This window comes from Salvelinus sp. IW2-2015, linkage group LG18 (assembly GCF_002910315.2).
Source record: "Salvelinus sp. IW2-2015 linkage group LG18, ASM291031v2, whole genome shotgun sequence".
Classification (NCBI taxonomy): domain Eukaryota; kingdom Metazoa; phylum Chordata; class Actinopteri; order Salmoniformes; family Salmonidae; genus Salvelinus; species Salvelinus sp. IW2-2015.
In genome coordinates, this window is record NC_036858.1 from 35,613,252 (window position 1) to 35,619,165 (window position 5,914).

The following is a 5,914-nucleotide window of genomic DNA, read 5'->3' on the forward strand; positions in this document are numbered from 1 at the left end:
TTCTCTCAACCAGCTTCACCTGGAATGCTTTTCCAACTGTCTTGAAGGAGTTCCCACATATGCTGAGCACTTGTTGGCTGCTTTTCCTTTACTCTGTGGTCCGACTCATCCCAAAACATCTCAATTTGGTTGAGGTCGGGTGATTGTGGAGGCCAGGTCATCTGATGCAGCACTCCATCACTCACCTTGGTAAAATAGCCCTTACACACAGCCTGGAGGTGTGTTGGGTCATTGTCCGATTGAAAAACAAATGATAGTCACACAAACCCCAAACCAGATGGGATGGCGTATCGCCGCAGAATGCTGTTGTAGGCTGGTGCTTCCATTCCTGTGGCGGTCCTCATGAGAGCCAGTTTCATCATAGTGCTGGATGGTTTTTGCAACTGCACTTTTTTTCATCGTATTTCCGTATTGTCTGACCTTCATGTCTTAAAGTAATGATGGACTGTCGTTTCTCATTGCTTATTTGAGCTGTTCTTGCCATAATATGGACTTGGTATTTTACCAAATACGGCTATCTTCTGTATACCCCCCCTACCTTGTCACAACACAACTGATTGGCAAGAAATTCCAGAAATTTACTTTTAAGAAGGCACACCTGTTAATTGAAATGCATTCCAGGTGACTACCTCATGAAGCTGGTTGAGAGAATGCCAAGATTGTGCAAAGCTGTCATCAAGGCAAAGGGTGCCTATTTGAAGAATCTCAAATATYAAATATTTTTTGATTTGTTTAACACTTTTTTGTTACTACATGATTCCATATGTMTTATTTCATAGTMTTGATGTCTTCACTATTGTTCTACAATGTYGAAAATAGTAAAAATAAAGAAAAACCCTTGAATGAGTAGGTATTCTAAAACTTTTGACCCCCCCACACAGAAACATCAAGTTCCACCGATGCCAGACGTGATAAATCAACAAACTGGGCTGCAGATACACTTCTTGTGATTGCTATGTTTAATTGAGTATGCTGTTATAGATCATCTAAAACAGTACAAAATGGCTTCAGTCACAAAAGAAGGTTCCTACGAATATAACTTCACTCACTGTCTGTAATATTTTGAAAAGCATTTTCATTAGGCTTTCAGTTATTGCTATATTATTACATGACTATATTAATATTACATGTATTACTACTTTACTTTTTATGATGCGCTACCAATTCACATTTCTCATAACAATCAAGGACATTTGTTTTCGTAACTTACTTGACATGATATTGGGTGTGACCTGGATGAAATACTGTGACTGACTGTTAACCCAGTATCTTGAGTTGACTCCCATAAAAATGATCGCAATAATTCCATACTGTACAGTGGTTGCTAATGATATGAAGATATTATTAGTGACCTGTGCAGTATTGAATTATTGTTCTTTTGTTGCTCATCTTCTCTGGCGTGCACTATAACTCGATGATCACCTCAATAGAATACCTACTTTGAGTTTCCAATGGATCACTCAAATGTAATTTGAAACACTCCTGATATAGTTGAACATTCTAGCTATTCTGCATTATTGGCCAATTTGCCAGATAGGATTACATGCCGGGAAGTAAAGCCCATTGCTGGTCATAGTCACACAGGTATTGAAAATTGCATTAAGATGACTGAGGTGCCAAGAAAATATCTCATTGGCTGACTAACGTCTACTGTAGTTTCAGCTCCAGCTGCATTACCTTATAACTCATACATTGTTTCCGTTTTCTAATCTTAAACCCCTCCCTTAGTCCTTTTGATTCAGGCACTTTTTTCTATATTACGCTAATGATGTTTGAAGTCAGCATTAGGATGTTGGATGCACTTATGCTTTGTCTGCCGTCCAGGAAACGGCTAAATCCGATGTCAGATTTGGGTATTTTAAGTATTTCCATATTAGGCTGCCCCTCATTATGAAGAGAACCATTGCCATCCTGCCCCACCATTTCCTCACCCTCCTTGTAATTTCCTGCTAAACGCCTAGACTGAAAAAGAAATGCTGTCCTTTGCCATTAGCAGTGCAGATGGGTTTGATCACACTACCACAAAATATCAATTCACTATATATACAGTGAACAAAAATATAAATGCAACATGCAACAATTTATAAGATTTTACTGAGTTACAGTTCATATAAGGAAATCAGTCAACTGAAATAAATTGATTAGGCCCTAATCTATGGATTTCACATGACTGGGAACACAGATATGCATCTGTTGGTCACAGATACCTTAAAAAAAATGGCCCTACAATGGGCCTCAGGATCTCGTCATGGTATCTCTGTGCATTCAAATTGCCGTCGATAAGATGCAATTGGGTTCGTTGTCCGTTGCTTATTCCTGCCCATACCATAATCCCACCGCCACCATGGGGCACTCTGTTCACAACATTGACATCAGCAAACCGCTCGCTCACATGACACCGATGTTCTGCTAAATTCTCTAAAACGTTGGAGGCGGCTTATGGTAGAGAAATTAACATTAAATTCACTTGCAACAACTCTCAACAACATTCCTGCAGTCAGCATGGCAATTGCACGCTCCCTCAACTTGAGACATCTGTGACATTGTGTTGTGTGACAACTGCACATTTTAGAGTTGCCTTTTATTGTCGCCAGCACAAGGTGCACCTGTGTAATTATAATGCTGTTTAATCAGCTTATTGATATGCCACACCCATCAGGTGGATGGATTATCTTGGCAAAGGAGAAATGCTCACTAACAGGGATGTAAACAAATTTGTGAACAACATTTTGAGAGAAATAAGCTTATTGTGCTTAGGGTACATTTCTGGGATTWATTTTTTCAGCTCATGAAACATGGGACCAACACCTAACATGTTGCYTTTATATTTTTGTTCAGTGTATTTATGTTATAACTATGAAACAGTACAGGACTGGATTGCTTTCCTTTATTTCTATATTTCTGTACTTAGACTGGCAGTCATTTTAAGTTATAGTATTGAAGCATGGAAAAGGATCAAGGCCACCTATCACAACATGCTGACCTTGGCTTAGACATTACGAGAATATTGTAGACCAGTTACAAAAGTTGACCTTTCTCCTGTTCTTAGACTGTGTGTTGCCTGGTATCCAAATCTATATTCATAAAAATTTGACTATATTTACTTTAGACTGACACCCCGAAAATAATGAACAGTCCAAGTCCAAGAGGCAACTCAATAGGTCCTTTGAAGATCATATCAGAATCTAAAAGGCCTTTCCCCTTTTGTTTGGCCRGCTTTGATTCCTTGTTAAGACCAGAATAGAACTTCAGAAAATAATCAGCTGTTTCAATAGGATATAAGAAAAAAATGGGCTATCTTTGACATCTCTTAAAAGGTTGCCAGCAGAGCATCACAGACTCCCAAGTTGCACAGAAATATTTAAAAAATCCTTTGAGGAGATGTTGATTTTATCATGCTCATGTTGTGTACCCGTCTGAATATTTATGTTGGAATGCCAGAGAAAACAGTGGTGCCCCTTAAGTAGGACTAATCACGCCTTGGTCAGTGAGAAACAAATTCTAAATCCTTTAAAGCCATGTTTGAAAATAGCCTATAGGCCTATACTAGAAGTACATCTCATGATCTCTTATTTGTTATAATAACGATAATTTTCTTACTAATGGTGAGAAGGTCAGTTGTGGTTGGTTTTTTAAGATCTGTATTAAAAACATGTTTCTATTAAGTATGCTGTAGGTCAWTGGCAGTCAGTGCCYTTTAAGATGAGGSAGGACAYTTTGTTTTTCAGGAGCATGGCCTTATTTCTATTACAGTATATTGGATGACTCATTCGTATTCCATTCACCCATACAACCTAGCCTATGAATTAAAGTTTACAAGGTAGGTGCACACAGATCGAGAGACACATTTGAGGTGACAGACAGTGACATTCAATACCGCCTAGCAACACTCTTGCCTGTATCTAGCTGATATAGGGTGTAATCATTATTCCAACAGTTGCAAACAAGAGTTTCTATTGGACAAATTCAGGTATGTTTATCCCCATTTTGTTCCGTTTGCTTCCATTTAAGAAACGTTTTTCAACAGAATTGGCAGAATGAATACARCCCTGATGACGAGTAAACAGTTCACTTTCATAGCAGCCACGTTGTATTCCTTCTCACATCTATGCGCTCTCCTCTCACCTCTTCCCTTCGCATGTYGACTTCAATGCACAACACTTCAGCTCTATGTGACCCGCCAAACCGCTACACACAGCCTACATCGTTGTCACCATATTAGCTAAAATAACATCATAGTCAGCATAGCTAATAGAGCTAACGCGTTAGTACGTCCGCTACAATCATGCAGTAACGTTACAGTGTACAGTRAGTTAGCAGTTACACCGGCAGGCCRCGGTGGCAAAAAATGTGTAATACCAAAAGCTTACCTTGACTTGGAAGAGTTCCAGTGTCGTGTTGGAAAGTCATAGCCAGCTAGCTAACATAGCATCCCTCTGTTTGAGCAGAATGTTTCAGTAGACTGTACTAACTATCTGCATTTGCTAGCTAAGTAAGTGAAACTGAAAGTGAAAAAAAATGATAATCTCTCTATTTCMCTCTTGCTTCTTCATTTTGYAATAAATMAATTTGTTCAAAACTGGTGAACTATTGTCTTTTTCTTTTTGAGTCAACCACTCACCACATATTATAGACTGCAGTGCTAGCAGTCTGTAGCTTATGCTTTCATTACTAGATTCATTCTCTAAACCTTTGATTGGTCGGACAACATGTCAGTTCATGCTGCAAGAGCTCTGGTAGGCTGGAGGACGTCCTCCCAAAGTTGTCATAATTACTGTGTAAGTCTATAGAAGGGGGTGAGAACCATGAGCCTCCTAAGTTTTGTGTTGAAGTCACTGTACCTAGAGGAGGACGGAAGCTAGCTGTCCTCCGGCTACACCATGGTGCTACCCTCCAGAGTGCTGCTGAGGCTACTGTAGACCTTTGCAAAATAGTGTTTTAATCAATGATTTAGTGACGTGATTATATTTAGTATAATTTTATCTAAAAATTATAACTTTTTAAATGTTTTACCATTTACATTTTATGAAATGTCCTCCTCTGAGGAGTCTCCACTGCTGTAGGTGTAGGTCACACTACCACACAGAAGGAAAAAAAATATCATACGTTTATCAAATTCGGACACACCTTTAACAGTTACTGATAAAACATAGCCAAAAGGCGTAGTCTATTTCAAACTCTAAAATTAGTCCAGAGCTAACAAATTCAAAATAATCTGTAGTTGACAAGCAGGCATATACAGTATATGGGTCCAACATATCAGACAACCTGGCTTTTAAGTAAGCTCTGTGCATTAGGCTATACTGTTGCTGCCAACATGTGTTCATATGGCTTCAAAGTCTCATAAAATGTTTCCACTGTTGTCTCGGGTTGTGAGCAGTAGCCTAGCTTAGTCTACTCCTGGAACGAATTTAGTGGGAGAATGACTAGTACTAGCCTATTGCCAATTACATATCTGGAGATCTCCATTAGCCAAGTATGGCACAATACCCTTGCCCAAATGAGAGTGCCACAGTGTCATGATCTATGTTATAGAATGTGTTTAGGTCTCGTTACTGCAAGGCAATATACATTTAATTGATCTTCGAGTTTATTTAACTTTCCATGCTATGAAAGCATAAGTTGGAGATMAGTAATTCTATGTTTTTTGCGTTTTGGTGACTGGTTGAAATGACCGTCTACATAAAATCCAGGTGGAACATGTGTCATTAAATTCAGGCATATTCTTGATTTAATATCCAACAGCAATATTAAGTTAGGGGCCTACTCAGCTCAATCAATTATTCATTAATAAAACATGAAACCCTCACTCACCTACCTATCCTCTGAGCGCAGCAACGCCCCTTTACGCAAGTGCAATAGGCCTACAACTAAACCGCGTTGAGCTTGCTGTGTTGTTTATTGTCGACATATC